Source organism: Erythrolamprus reginae, chromosome 11 (genome assembly GCF_031021105.1).
Source record: "Erythrolamprus reginae isolate rEryReg1 chromosome 11, rEryReg1.hap1, whole genome shotgun sequence".
NCBI classification, from domain to species: Eukaryota; Metazoa; Chordata; class Lepidosauria; order Squamata; family Dipsadidae; genus Erythrolamprus; species Erythrolamprus reginae.
In genome coordinates, this window is record NC_091960.1 from 18000101 (window position 1) to 18016691 (window position 16591).

General features: G+C 44.2%; 1 long non-coding RNA gene across 1 annotated transcript in view; it reads left to right on the forward strand.

Moving 5' to 3' along the window:
• LOC139173878 (uncharacterized) overlaps positions 1-16591 on the forward strand; it is a 30338-nt gene that overhangs the window by 10785 nt on the left and 2962 nt on the right. The window lies entirely within an intron of this gene.

Sequence of the window (16591 nt, forward strand, 5' to 3'; positions counted from 1 at the left end):
GAAACTTCAGATCGTGCAGAATGCAGCTGCGAGAGCAATCATGTGCTTTCCCAAATATGCCCATGTTACACCAACACTCCGCAGTCTGCATTGGTTGCCGATTGGTTTCCGATCACAATTCAAAGTGTTGGTTATGACCTATAAAGCCCTTCATGGCACCGGACCAGATTATCTCAGGGACTGCCTTCTGCTGCATGAATCCCAGCGACCAGTTAGGTCCCACACAGTGGATCTTCTCTGGGTCCCGTCAACTAAAGAATGTCGCTTGGCGGGACCCAGGGGAAGAGCCTTCTCTGTGGCGGCCCCGGCCCTCTGGAACCAACTCCCCCCAAAGATTAGAATTGCCCCCACCCTCCTTGCCTTTCGTAAGCTGCTTAAAAACCACCTCTGCTGTCAGGCAAGGGGGAATTGAGACCCTCTTCCCCCTAGGTCTTTACAATTCTATGCATGGTATGTATGTATGTATGTTTGGTTTTTTATATTAATGGGTTTTTAATTGTTTGTAACATCAGACTACTATTGTACACTGCTTTATTGTTGCTGTTAGGCGCCCCGAGTCTCCGGAGAGGGGCAGCATACAAATCCAATAAATAAATAAATGAATGAATGAATGAATGAATGAATGAATAAATAAACAAACAAACAAACAAACAAACAAACAAACAAACAAAACAAACAAACAAACAAATAAATAAATAAATAACAAACAAATAAATAAATAAATGCTATCATTTGTCCTTTTTGTAGCTATTCAAATAATGTGACTTAATCAACTGAAAAAGAGTCCAAGCACCTACTTGAAAACCTATCTTGATCAGTAAGCCACTCCCACCCAGTCACATGACCTTTAAACCACCTCGGTCACATGATTGTCAAGCTACTCCCACCTGGTCACATGGATGGCATGCCCACAGTGTGGCAGTAAAAATTTTGCCAGCCCATCACTGCTGGTAAATGTCTATGGAGATTCTCAATCGTCCAAGTCATGGTTGTCCCAAAAGTGCTTTTCAAATGTCGGACTTACTTTGTTTTTTTCTTGAAAATGTTTAACTTCTGATTCAAGAAGCTTCTTCAGTTTGGAACTGGAGTGAACTGAAAAGAAGAAGCTTCTTGGAGCACAAGCGAAAGGTTTTCAAGGAGAAAAGGCCAAAGACTGTGTCCGATAGTCTTTTGAAAAGCTCTTTTGGAACACTCCTGATCAACATTTGGACCAGTGATGGGTTTTAACTTCTAAATCCCATCACAACAGATTCGTGGATGGCTCACACATGTATGCGCAGGAACATTCAGGGCAGGTGGACGGAGCTCTCACTGCTGCTACTATGCGTTTGTAGATCCAGACTGGACCAGTAGCAACCCACCATTGATTAGGACCTCTGGGATGTCTCATCACTTCCAATGTCATAGGTGCAGTCCAGGCGGGGATTGCTATTTACAGCTACTATTGGTGCGCTGCGCACACAGCTTTGGCTTGCTGGCGTGCATGCACTTGTGTCCCAGTGAGATTTTGCTTCTGCGCATGCAGAAGGTACCTACTACCTTGTTCATGTCTTACAAATAGCAATAGCATTTAGACCAATGGTTCCATGGTTGGGCTGCTGCCCAGATTGGGGGGGGGGGGGAACGCAGTGGGGTAGGGAAAATCGAGCTCCACCCCAGAGCACCCAATTTGCACTGAAAGATGCTGAAAGAAAATGCAGAGCATCTTGCATAAGCCACACTCACAGACTGTGGTTGCCCTTCACTGAGTGGTTCCCAACCTTTTTTTGGCCATGCCCCACCCAAGCATCTCTAAAATCCTGATGCCCCCCCCCCATAACATATAGATCTTACTATTCAAAGAGTGAACTCTACACATGCAGAGGAAGCCTAAAAGGCCATTAACGTGGTTTAAACAAGTCTCCATTAAAAATCAAATAGGCCCCCTGTGGGGCGTGGGCCCCATGTTGGGAACCACTGATTTAGACTTATATATATCGCTTCACAGTGTTTTATAGCCCTCTCTAAGCGATTTACAGCGAACATATTGCCCGCAACCACCTGGGTCCTCATTTTACCGACTTTGGAAGGATGGAAGGCTGGGAGCAGAGTTTTGTCTCTAAGCCAGACTGGGATCGATGGTGTAATCGATACAATGGGAATCGAGGTGTGTGTGGACATATTTTACAATCACCAAAACTAAGCAAGTGGGAACACATTTTGGCATGTTGGAAAAAGCCAGCTAGAAACTGCAGTATACAGAAATGAAACATGGTGTATAGATCAACAGACTGGGAAGGGACCTTATAGGACCTTATAGATCATCTAGTCCAACACCCACCCACCCACACAGGAGACCCTATACCAGTGGTGGCGAACCTATGACATGAGTCATAGATAGATAGATAGATAGATAGATAGATAGATAGATAGATAGATAGATAGATAGATAGATAGATAGATAGATAGATAGATAGACAGACAGATAAGTAGATTGGCAGGTAGGCAGGCACGCAGGCAGGCAGGCAAGCAAGCAAGCAAGCAAGCAAACTAAATAAATTATTTATTATTTATTAATAATAAATTTATATAAATAATAAAATAAAGTAAAATAAAGTAAAATACAGTAAAATAAAATACAGTAAAATAAAGTAAAATAATGTAAAATAAAGTAAAACAACTGTCCTTTGGATGGGCAGCAGGAAACCAGTGGGGGGGGGGGGTTGAGATACATCTCATGGGGGCCTTGTCAATTTCATATGCTGTAGCAAAAGCAAGGAACTGAAACCACAGCACGGTCAATATGACACACCGGGCAGGATCCTTCAAATGCTCTCCTTTCCTGTGTCAACACCCCATGTACAATCAACCGGAACTCGTCTGTGCTCCTAGGGCAGGGCAGGGAAGAAATTGTTGGATGGCCTTCCCTCCTGCCCCCAAGAGCAGGCTGAACCATACCTAGTATTCTTCCTTGCTTTTGACCCCGCCCACTTTTGACCTTAGCCATGCCCGCTGCTGAAATTATAAACCCAGATAGATTTCCACTCTAACAAACCTCAACAGGAAACTGGTCCCCCGCCCCCTGCTCTGAAGAAACAGCTTCCACACTACAGGCAGAGGAAGTCGGCCAGGTGCAGGGTGGGTGGAAGAGCAGCGTACTTTGCATCACAAGCTGTGCCAAGAGCTGCTGAGGCTAGAAGTAGGAACCTTCACTTCTGGGCACACCTGTTTCGTGCCACGAGCCTCCGTGGCTGTTAACACTGTGGGCAGCAGAGAGTTTCCCCGTTGGCCGAAGACTGAAGGCAGTTAATAAGGACAATCCCATCTGTCCGTCCATTACCCTGGGGGGGGGGAATTACTGACCCCCTCAGAGAGGGTCCGCAACTTGGGCGTCCTCCTCGATCCACAGCTCACATTAGAAAACCATCTCTCAGCTGTGGCGAGGGGGGCGTTTGCCCAGGTTCGCCTGGTGCACCAGTTGCGGCCCTATCTGGACCGGGACTCATTGCTCACAGTCACTCATGCCCTCATCACCTCGAGGTTCGACTACTGTAATGCTCTCTACATGGGGCTACCTTTGAAAAGTGTTCGGAAACTTCAGATCGTGCAGAATGCAGCTGCGAGAGCAGTCATGGGCTTACCCAGGTATGCCCATGTTTCACCATCACTCCGCAGTCTGCATTGGCTGCCGATCAGTTTCCGGTCACAATTCAAAGTGTTGGTTATGACCTTTAAAGCCCTTCATGGCATCGGACCAGAATATCTCCGAGACCGCCTTCTGCCGCACGAATCCCAGCGACCGATTAGGTCCCACAGAGTGGGCCTCCTCCGGGTCCCGTCAACTAAACAATGTCGGTTGGCGGGCCCCAGGGGGAGAGCCTTCTCTGTGGCGGCACCGACTCTCTGGAACCAACTCCCCCCGGAGATCAGAACTGCCCCTACTCTTCCTGCCTTCCGTAAACTCCTCAAAACCCACCTTTGCCGTCAGGCATGGGGGAACTAAACATCTCCCCCTGGGCACATTTAATTTATACATGGTATGCCTGTGTGTGTGTGTGTCTGTTAGTATATTTTAATTAATTGAATTATTTATGATTTGTTTTACACTTGTGAGCCGCCCCGAGTCTTCGGAGAGGGGCGGCATACAAATCCAAATAATAAAATAAATAAAATAAATAAATAATAAGAATATAATAATAACAACAGAGTGGAAAGGGACCTGGGAGGTCTTCTAGTCCAACCCCCTACTTGGGTAGGAAACTCTACACCAGCAATGGTGAACCGATGGCACAGATGCCACAGGTGGCACACAGAGCCATATCTGCCGGCACACAAGCCATTACCCTAGCTCAGCTCCAGCATGCATGTATGTGCTGGCCAGCTGATATTTGGCTCACAGAGAAGCTCTAGGAGGATATTTTTCACTTCCAGGGAGCTTCTGGGGGATGGGGGACGGCATTTCTACCCTCCTCCAGTTCCAGGGAAGCCTTTGGAGCCTGGGGAGGGTGAAACATGAGCCTACAGGGCCCACCAGAAGTTGAGAAACAGGCTATTTCAGGCCTGCAGAGGAAGCTGTTTTCTCCTTCCCTAGGCATTGAATTATGGGTATGGGCACTCGTGTATGCGCAATAGCACACGTGCATGCTCTTTTGGCACCTGAGGAAAAAAAGGTTCAGCATCAGTGCCCTACACTACTTCAGACAGATGGTTATCCAACATCTGCTTAAAAACTTCCAGTGTTGTGGCATTCACAACTTCTGGAGGCAAGCTGTTCCATTGTTTAATTGTTCTGACTGTCAGGAAATTTCGCCTTGCTCCTCGACTTAAGACCAAAATGTTTGTGGTTAAGCGAGGACAGTGGTTCAAGTGAAATTTGAACAACTTCTTGCTGCCACTACAGGCACACACACATACACAACATCTGTGACGTGATGCTGGCCCCACCTCCCACCCCTCCCCAAGGTCAGGCACAACTCTGCAGCAGCTCTCAATGAAATCGAGTTTCACACAGACACACACACACACAAACACACTTACTTCTCTCTCTCAGCAAAGGGCTGCTATCGCCGTCCTCTACCGGTATGCCTCCTCATTACTTCCTGGGGCCAGCGCCACAAGACCCTGCCGCATGTGGGTGTGCCCCAGCCACAAGATTTTAATTCTGTGCATGCGCCTGAAGCAGAATCTCAGGTGATTTCAGCAATTTTCACCAATATTTTTGCTTCCACACATGCGTGGAAACAAAAAGTTGGCAAAATCACCAAAATCTCACGAGCGTGAGCGAGATTTCAGTGATTCTTGGTGATGCATGCGCAGAAGTGAAAAACTGGTGAAAATCACCGATATCGTGTGAGATTTCGCTTCGGGCGCAGGTGCAGAAGCTAAATCTTGAGTGTGTACGTGTCGGGGGTGCAGAGATGCACAAGCATCTCCATTTTTTCTAACGCATGGCCAATCCCACCCAAACCAGGGGGATCCCATCACTGCACCCCTCTAGAAGGCAGCAACAAACTACTTCCATATTGTTGCCATTCATTTATTTCATTTCTTTATTCGAATTTGTATCCTGCTCAATTCCCAAGGACCTCAGAGCAGCTCACAACCCAAAAAGCAAAACATACAGTGTAATAGTAAAATCTAAAACAATATAAAACCAACAATTAAAAACAGTCAAAAAACTGTGCATGTCATTAACGGACGGATCCCAATGGTATGCCATCAGATCAATGGCCCCAAGCCTGCCAGAAAATCCAGGTCTTTACAGCTTTCTGGAAGGCCAGTAGAGTGCGGGTAGTTGGAATTTTGGGAGGTGGCTGGTTCCAAAGAGCCGGAACAGCCACAGAGAAGGCCCTCCCCTGCAGACCCACCAGGCGTGTTTAGCTGATGGGACCCGGAGAAGACCAACTCTGTGGGCCCTTATCGGTTGCTGGGAGGTGTGTGGTAGAAAAGACCAGGGCTAGTCCATAAAATCAGCAGCGGTTAAATTCAACTGGCAGTTGTGGGGTTGTTTTTTTTTAAGGGCATTGAATTTAGGTCATTCCAGGCTGTGAAACTTCAGCTTATCGCTACTCCTTCTGCTGCAGAGATACCATTAGCTCTGACCTCTCTGGCTTCCAATTCCTGGCTGTTCCGCGATAGCTTTCCCGTAAGTTCACTCTGACACACAACCGTACAGGTTTGGGCTGGTGCTTCCTAAAGAATACAGCTTTGTTCTTCTTCTTTCAAGACACCACACGACCTTTTTCGGGAAGGTCCTTCTGCAGTGTCTTTCTATTTCTCCCAATATCGGCCTCTATCCTCGACCTTCCACTAGAGGCCTCCCTATGAAAAGCCTTGGGAATGTGGAAAGCTCTTTTTTCTGCAAGCTTTTCTGAGTGAGAAACCAATATGGTTAAGTGTCTAGGGCAGTGATGGTGAACCTATGGCACAGATGCCACCGGTGGCACGCAGAGCCATATCTGCTGGCACGTGAGCCATTGCCCTAGCTTAGTCCAACGTGCATGTGTGTGCCACCAGCAGATTTTTGGCTCACACAGAGGCTCTGGGAGGGCATTTCTGGCTTCCAGAGAGCCTCCAGAGGGATGGCGGAGGGCATTTTTACCCTGCCCCGGCTCCAGGGAAGCCTTTGGAGCCTGGGGAGGGTGAAACATGACCCTACTGGGCCCACCAGAAGTTGGGAAATGGGCCATTTCCAGCTTCCAGAAGGCCTCCGGAAGGTGGGGAAAGCTGTTTTCACCCTCCCCAGGCATTGAATTATGTGCAATTGCGCGCACCCACGCTCTTTCGGCAACCGAAGAAAAAAAGGTTCGCCCTCACTGGTCTAGGCAGATTCTTAATCATCCAGGTCATGGTTGTCTCAAAGGTGCTTTTCCAAAAGACAATATATAGAATATATATACCAGTACGCTTCCTCCCGCACCCATGTGCTATGCCAAAAAATCCCCCCAAAAAATCAAAAAAAAAAGAGAGGCAAAAATAAGATGGTGATGCATGTGCAGTGCCAGAAACACAGCTTCTGCGCATGTACAGAGGGGGAAAAACCAGGAAAAATGTTTATGCTTAGGTCGTGTTTAAGGCAACATAGTTCTAAGCCTTCTAAGTCTAGTTGCACAGGGTATTCTGTTGCAAATGGAGGAGTGGAGGGCTCTTCTAGTAAAATATCTCTGGATGTTTTCTAGAGTGTTTAAGACTGAAATGCAGTGTGGGTTCCAGGCATATGAGCTGCATTCAAGGATTGGTCTGGTGAAAGTTTTGTATGGTCTGATTACCAGAGCAGAAGCTGCATAGGATTAGGTTAACAATACTTGAAGCCTTTTTGGCGATGTTGTTGCAGTGGGCTTTGGCACTTAGGTCATTTGATGTGGGTATTCCAAGGTCTTTTACAGAGTGAGGGTCGTCTTCAAGGTCTTGTTTGTTCAGCTTGTATTTGGTGTTTATTTGTTTGTTTGTTTGTTTGTTTAGTCCAATACAAAATGAAAGTTAATGAGAATAAAAACATGAAGTAGTAAATATCAAAGAAAGGATAGAAAAAAAGATATGAGAATAAAAAAGAAGAATAGAGGAAAAGATATATAGATATGTTCTGATTCTTTCTTTTGACAAGGTCTAAGAAGAGCCCTCCACTCCTCCACTTGCAACAGAGTACCCTACACAACTAGACTTACAACCTAAGTTTAGAAAGCTTAGATCTACATCGCCTTAAACACAACCTAAGCATAGCCCATAAAATCATCTGCTACATCCTTCCTGTCAATGACTACTTCAGCTTCAACCACAACAACACAAGAGCACACAACAGATACCAACTTAAAGTAAACCACTCTAAACTTGACTGCAGGGAATACGATTTTAGTAACCGAGTAGCTGATGCATGGAACTCACTACCAGATTCTGTAGCATCATCACCTAACCCCCAAAATTTTACCCTTAGACTATCCACTGTTGACCTCTCCCGATTCCTAAGAGGTCAGTAAGGGGCATGCATAAGTGCACCAGCGTGCCTTCGGTCCCCTGTCCTAATGTTTCTTTTTTACTAGTATCATGTATATAAATATTATTATATCTTTGTATACCACCAGTATGTACTTGACAAAACAAACAAAGAAAAATAAATAAATGAAATTGCTGATTGCCAAAAGGGGGATAAATCTGTACTTATCTAAGCCTTTGCCATTAGTTTTATCTCTTTCCATCCACCTACAAGTCTGTCTGTCCATCCACTGCTATACATTTGGCAAGACGTTGTCTGCCTACTGCCTAGAGCCGGCTTTGAGGGGTAAATTCCTCTGGTCGCCTTGTAGCTTTGGCTGTCTCGAATATAGGTTCCAGATGGAAGAACAGACTCCTTGGAGTCAGGCAGATGCCAGAGCATTAGAGTCAGCCAAGTTGTTCTTTTCCAGGTGGACGTTCTCAAAACTCCCTTTGCCCTTAAATAAACCTTTCCTGGGCTGCTTTACAAAAAAAAATGCAAGTTATCATTTTGAAGTGTTGTCAAACAAAAACGATCATTCCCCTTCCCTTTGTGTTAGCCTGGGTTAATTGTTTAGGTACCAGGATCAAGGGGAGCCCTGGCTAACATCTCGATTCTTCTTCTTCTTCTTCTTCTTCTTCTTCTTCTTCTTCTTCTTCTTCTTCTTCTTCTTCTTCTTCTTCTTCTTTCTTCTTCTGTATTCTTTTTAATGCACATAGTTATTTGCTTATCATCAATTAATAATTTCTTTCACTACTTACATATATTTATTTGTTATATAGAAGACATAATTTGTCAAACATATTGTTGGCTATCTCTGTCAAGCAACCTAATATTAGGTATTTGTATCTAGTGTGGATTGTGGATTGTGAATTGTGGATTTGTTTTTCTTTAGTTCTGTATATTATTGTTGTATTCATTTTGCATATCTGTGAGGAAGATACGGATTTGGTTTTAGGGGTTTTGTTTTCCATTGATTTGTGGTGCAATGTTTCTATATTTTCATTTTATTTGGGTACGCAAGGAAGGAGTGTCTAGTTTTGCTTTTCCTTTAAATTTTTTAATGTATTTTTTCTGTTTGAGCCATTTGTACCAATTTTTCCATATTTTGTAGAATTCAAATTTATCTCTTTCCTGTAATTCCAAAGTCATTCTTCTTCTTTTTTTTTCTCCCCCCTCCCCTCTAAGGAAAACATGAACTGAATTGAAGAAGCTTCTGGGATGAGAAACAAAATGTTTTCAAAGATAGAAAAAAACCCCAAGAGAATCTAGTTGCCCTTTGGGGGGGGGAGCCCCTTTGGGATAACCATGACCTGGATGATGTAGAATCTCCATAGACAGCAAGGAAACAATGCACCCCAACTATTCCCACTTCCCAACTATTTAATAGGAGAAATTCTCCTAAATCAGATTATTGTCAATTTCAAAGTGAAACGATTGAAATTATTTTGTATGAAAGGTTTTGTCAAGAGCGTAAAAATGAATGAAAATAGAGTCAAAGCAGAGTCAAAGCAGCAAAGAAAGTAGGAAGAAGAAAAAGTACAGAAGGAAAGAAAGAATAAAAAGAAATAGAAGCTTATGGTTTCTTTGCAGCAAATATATGTGCAGTTACAGGATTATCTCTTACTCCTCAAAGTTAAAAAGAGTTTTCAGATGGATTTCTCCCATTTGGGACCGTCTCCTGCTGCATACCTCCCACAGACCAATAAGATCCCCCAGGATTAGCCTCCTCCGGGTCTGTCCATTAAGCAATGCAGGTTGGGGGGACTGCAAAGGAGGGCCTTCTCTGTGGCTGCCCTGGCTCCAACTCCCCCCCCCCCGCAATGTCCATACTGCTCCCACTCTACTAACCTTCCAAAAAGCTGTGAAGACCTGGCTTTGCCAGCAGGCCTGGGGGCCGTGAATATTACATCTACCACGGCCGAATTGTGTATGAGTGGCATGCATGTATGTTAGATTGGACTATTTGTCTTCTGGGTTTTTAAAATGGGTTTTTTATTGTTTTAATTTAGTATTTGACTTCTTTTTATTGTGGTACTGTTTTTATATTGCTGTAATCCGCCCTGAGTCCTATTGGGATTGAGTGGCATAGAAGATGAAATATAAATATAAATAAATAAATTCATCTGGGAGAATTCAATTTTTTTTCACTTCCATACAGAGAGAGGGAGGGAGGGAAGGAGAGGGGAAGAGAGGGGGGCAGGGAGAGAGGGGGGAGAGAGGGAGGGAGGGAAGGAGGGTAAGGGAGAGAGAAAGGAGAAGAGAGAGATGGGAGGGAAGGAGGGAGAGAGAGAACAGGAGAGAGGGGAGAGGGAGGGAGAGAGGAAGGGAGGGAGGTGGAGGGAGAAAGAGGGCGAGAGGGAGAGAGAGGGAGAGAGAAAGGGAAGGGTGAGGGAGAGAGAGGGAGAAAGAGAGGGGGAGAGAGAGATGGAGAGAGGGAGGGGGAGAGATGGTGAGAGGGTGAGGGAGAGAGAGACAGGGAGACAGGAGGAAGAAAGGGGGGAGGGAAGAGAGAGAGAAAGGAGGGAGCGAGATGGGGAAGGGAGAGAGAGTAAGAGAGTGAGCATGAAGAATAGCTTCCACTGTCCTGTCTCAGGAGTATAGGATTCTAAAAACGAGCCATGCAATCGGTTCATCTCGTTTAGTCTTATCAAGGGAACAGGCGGCAATGGGAAAAGGATAAATGTGCTGATGAAGAAGTAAATTGTAGACTTCCAGGCCACCTGCTACATCTGACTTTTAGATTCTTTTAAACGCGTTTTAATTGGAAATGGATATGTTGCAAAGGCAAGAATCAGTTGTTGGCCTCATCTTTATTTACAGAGATGCCTCTGGGGCCCTGCTTGGCCTGCTAGGCCATCCTTAGAACATAAAAGCTGGTGGGCAGACGGAGACCATCGCTTTGTTTGAAGTCTATCCACCTGCTCAAGGATGTCTCCAGGTGGATGGGAACAAAGGATGGTTTCGGGGGCAATTCTCTCCTTCCATTGAAAACATCTGGCCAGATAAAGAACTGAAGGAAAGGGTCAAAAGAATATTGTGCTGGATGAATTTCCATGAGGGACCCATTCAACTTCGGATTGTTTTGTCCAAGATCTTTTCAGTCTTTGGGAAAAGAAAAGGCATTTAAAAAAAAAAAACCAAAACAATTGGCTATGCCCAAAATACTAAAAGGGGAGCCAGCCCTGCTTTGCATCTTTAAGGCATTTAGCAGTTTCAGTGTCTCCTTCCTGTTGTGATCACATCTGCATCTTTTGCACCAGACCACTGTTTTCAATGGCCTCTAACATCTCCTGCTGGGCATCTCAGCTGAACAGGAAAAGAAGGATGGAGGTGGTGGGTGGCTAAGCAAATTGGCCACTGATGGGCAATTGTCTACTTAACCCTCCGGCCCTGACCATCCCAGATGGTGAAAAAGATTTTATTTAGCAGTTGCTAAAATCACTCCTCTAGACTTTAGAGAAATGGCTGGCACTCAGCTGCTTATCAGCTCATTAAAAATCCCAGTCTCACCTAAGGACAATCCTCAGAGTTTGCAGATAAGAATGGTGTTGTGTGTGCTTCAGAGGAAATGCTGATAATGGACACTTTGGGTTGCATGTTGTCTATTTGATCTCCAGCCTCACACAACAACTGGCACCCAGGTGTAAGAGCCAGGAATCCAACTTTGTTGACTGTCATTCATTCAGCTTTGTTGACATCCCAAGTCTCTTACATCATTCCTTTATTTTTTATTTATTTATTTGTTTGTTTGTTTTGTCAAGCACGTATTGGTGGTATACAAAGATATAATAATATTTATATACATGATACTAGTAAAAGAGAAACATTAGGGCAGGAGATGGAAGACACGCTGGTGCACTTATGAACGCCTCTTACTGATCTCTTAGGAATTGAGTGAGGTCAACAGTGGATAATCTAAGGGTAAAATTTTGGGGGTTAGGTGATGATACTACAGAGTCTGGTACTGAGTTCCATGCATCGACAACTTGGTTACTAAAGTTGCACTTTCTGCAGTCGAGTTTGGAGTGGTTTACTTTAAGTTTGTATCTGTTGTGTGCTCATGTCTTGTGGTGGTTGAAGCTGAAGTAGCCGTTGACAGGAAGAACATTGTAGCAGAATATTTTTTGGGCTATGCTCAGGTCATGTTTAAGGCGATGTAGTTCTAACCTTTCTAAACCTAGGATTGTAAGTCTAGTTGTGTAGGGTATTCTGTTGCGAGTAGAGGAGTGGAGGGCTCATCTGGGCTTAGTCGAAGGGGAGTAGCAATTGTTTTTTTTCATATTCCCAGAATTCTGTTTCCCTGTCTATTAGCCACCCGAGGCTAAACCCACGGTTGGGGAAAGGCAGGGCAAGTTTTCTTCCTTTTACAATGGGCCCTCCCCATTTGTTTCCCTGAATCCCCCAGGGTTACCTGGAGGAAATGCAATGCTTCACCTGCAGAATATGCATTTGGAGTCATATGTCCACAATAAAAGTAAAATAAAATAAGCATGATACCAATTCAGATAGTTCTCAACTTACAACCATTTGTTTAGTGACCATTTCCCTCTTTTGTTCCCAAATGCCATCACCCTACTAATTGTATGTATGTATGTATGTATGTATGTATGTATGTATGTATGTATGTATGTATTGATTGGATTTATATGCCGCCCCTCTTTGAGGACTCAGGGTGGCCTACAACATATAAGGAAACAATATACATCCTAAATCCTATTAATTTAAGTTAATCTAAAAAATAAAACAATCCTCAAAACCAATTTTAAAACTCCTAACCATTCAGTCACCAAGCTTAGAATACATTCGTCGGCCAGGGGGTAGTGTCTAATCACCTCAAGCCCAGCAGCACAAATGAGTAGGGGAGGGTGGGGGCAATAAGAATCTCCGGGGGGGCTGATTCCAGAGGTCTGGGCCCCCCACAGAAAAGGCTCTTCCCCTAGGCTCCACCAAACGGCATTGCCTAGTTGATTCCCTCAACACTGTCAAACTATTTACTACCATTATTACTATTTTTTTCTCATCATTTCTATCACCCATCTCCTCCTGCTTATGACAGTATGACTGCAACTTGTTGCTTGTATCCATACGATTTATATTAATAGATTGTTTCCTGATTGCTTATTTGACCCCTATGACAATCATTTTGTACCTCGTGATTCTTGACATGATTCTTTTATGTACGCTGAGAGCATATGCACCAAAGACAAATCCTTTGTGTGTCCAATCACACTTGGCCAATAAAGAATTCTATTCTATTCTATTTTATTTTATTCAAAGTTACAATGGCCCTGAAAAAAAAGTGACTTACAGCGATTCTTCACATTTATGACCATTGAAGAATCAAGTGATTAAAATTTGGGTACAGTACTTGGCAAATGGCATGTATTTTACTGATGGTTGGCAGTAGTTATGGGAATTATCTTTTGTGACCTTCTGCAGAAGCAAAGTCAATAGGGAAGCCACCATAATTATTAAAGCTAACTTAATGCCTGCAGTGATTCACTTAATAACAGCAAGAAAGGCTGAAAAATGGGGCAAAACCTAACAGTTGTTTTGCTTAGTAATAGAAACCATTGTTCTGCTTAGAAATAAAGGGGAAAATAATCAGGCAAGGTTTACCAGTACTTATATTTGAAAAATGTTTTGAGATATGAGTTTTTACCTGAAATAGATCACATTTTTTAAATTAGGGCTTCCTTAATCTAAATTAACATCATTGATTTGTCTTATGTTAATTTTATTATTTGGCTTTATTAATCAAATTTACAGGGCTGCTAATCTCACAAAAAACGACTCTAGGTGCTGCATTATCAGTCCTGAAACTCAGGTGGGAACTGTAGCTCGTTTGAATATAAACACCTTGCAACTAGAAAAGAAGTACAAATAGAGTGAGGCTCTTGCTTTCGGATGGGCTAGAACAGTGATGGTGAACCTTGGGCGCTGAAAGAGCATGCGTGCATGCTATCACGCATGCATGAGTGTCCACAGCCATGATTCAATGCCTGGGGAGGGCAAAAACAACTTCCCCAACCCCCAGAAGCCCTCTGGAGGCCGGAAATTGTCTGTTTTCCAACTTCTGGTGGGCCTCATAGGCTCATGTTTTGCCCTCCCCAGGCTCCAAAGACTTCCCTGGAGCCTGGGGTGGGCAAAAATTCCCCCATCCCCCTAGAGACTCTCTGGAAGCCAAAAATGCCCTCCCAGAGGGGAAACAAAAACCAGTTGGCCAGCATGCACCTGCACGTTGGAGCTGAGCTAGGGCAACGAGTCTTCGGAGAGGGGCGGCATACAAATCTAAGTAATAAATAAATAAATAAATAAATAAATAAATGCCAGCAAATATGGCTCCGCGTGCCACCTGTGGCATCCGTGCCATAGTTTCACCATCTCTGGGCTAGAATGTTTACATTTGGGGGATCTTTGTAAAAGAAAAAGAGAAATTCAAGCCTGTTGGCATAAGATATTTTGTTGCAAGCAGAGGAGTGGAGGATTTGAATGTATCCACTGCAGATAATAACTACTTCTCAGCAGCCTGTCCAGCAGCTCACATCTGGCTGAAGGCTTATGCAGCAGTGAGTCTCTCATCTAAGGTTTGATTAAGATACTTCTGCAATTCTTTTTTTGGCTGCATCTTCCTTTTCCTCTGCAGTCGAAGAGTGCAGGTGTGATGCAGTCAAGGGTAGCCCCAGGGATGCAGGTTAGAGAAGTCAAAGGCACACGTTATTATGCTATTCCTGCACGGTGTTGCCAATCCACTGGACAGATCTCATTTGATTAGGGTTGAGGGTCTTCTCCTTGGTTTGGACAAGGAGTTATGGATGTTCCAGAATATCAAAAGTTTATTGTGGCTCACGTCTTGCGTTACTGCAATTTGCTATTACATTGCACTTCTGCATGGCATGCCGTGCAATACCAATGTCTTAATTCTACACACTGATGACCTTATTCATCAAAGAATGGAAGCATGATACTGCAGGAATCCCCTTCTCCCCTCCTAGAAGAATGAAATATTTTGGGAAATATTTCAAAAGGCAGGATAGAATATTACCCCTAAAGGAGAAATAGGAAACATCTTAAGATTAAGGGAGGCAGAAACCAGCCCAGGTTTCTCTGCCCCAAGCAGAAAATGAGGGTGCCAGCTTTTAGAAATGCAGATTTGGTAATCCGTTCAGAAAGACTGGGTCAATACAGAAACTCAGATAAGCAGTTAAGCAAGACAAGATTAGCTCAGATAAACAAGTAGGATTTGCATTTCCCCCTTTTGCCGGGGTGGCACAGTGGTTAGAGTGCAGCACTGCAGGCTACGTCGGCTAACTGCTAGCTGTAATTCAGCAGTTCAAATCTCACTACGGGCTCGAGGCTGATTCAGCCTTCCATCCTTCCAAAGTGGGTAAAATGAGGACCCAGATTTTTGGGGGCAAGAGGCTGACACTGTAAGTACTATGAAGCTGTATATAAGTCTAAATGCTATTGCTACTGCCTATAGAGCCAGCCATGATCCCTACATGACCCCATAGGAATCCAAAAGGTATTAAAAAGTCACCACTCTCGACACTATATGGCCAGCTGCTCCAGAACCACAAACCCTGGTGCTTCTGTTCACCAATAAATGGACTTTCTTTCCAATCAGCCTCCAGCCTCCATTTGGTTTCCAGAGCCTCTCTCCTAGCTTGGCATTGGAACTAGATATTTCTTCCAACTGTTTCTTAACCACAAACAAAAAGAAGCACATCTTTGGCTGATATTTTGGGAAACAAGGGTTCTAACTGGGAGCCTAGGATTGATCCAAGTAATGCCTGAAAAATATAGCCTGGGCCCAGCAAGGTAGGAATTTTATAAACCATTGTAGCAATGTTTTTACATTTTACAACTTGCCTCCAGAGGTTGTGAGTGCTCTAACATTGGAAGTTTTTGAGAAGATATTGGATAACCATTGTGTCTGAAGACCTCCAAGGTCCTTTCCAACTGTTATTTTATTCTATTCATCACCAGAGGTTTTTAAGAAGAGACTTGACAGCCACTTGTCTGAAATGGTATAGGACATCTATGGCAAACCTTTTTTGGTTCGTGTGCCAAAGGGGGTGTATCGGTGTGCTATCATGCGTGCACATGCCCACACTCCTTCCCTCCCCCCCATACATGTGCACTCCCCTGCACATGCGCACAAGCCTTACTGAAGTCTGGTAGAGGAAAAAATGCCCAAACGGGCAAACTAGAAGTTTGGGGAAAACACACTTCCAGTTTGCCCATTGTGCTCTTTTTTGTACTCTGTGGCTTCAGGAAGCTTCCCTGAATACTCTGGAGTGCAAAAAACAGCACAGTGGCAAATGGGAAGTGTATTTTCCCAAACTTCTGGTTTGCCTGTTTCGGCGATTTTTTTGCCTCTGGGGCTTCATGGAAGCTTCCCTGAAGCATCCGGAGGGTGAAACGGCCTTTCCCAAGGCCAAAAATCAGCTGGCCAGCGCGCACATGCACACTGGAGCTGACACAGGGCAAAGTCTCACGTGCCCTCTGATATGGATTCACGTGCCACGTGTGGCACACGTGCCAAAGGTTTGCCATCACGAGTATAGGATATTATTATTATTATTATTATTATTATTAGTAGTAGTAGTAGTAGTAGTAGTAGTAGTAGTAGTAGTT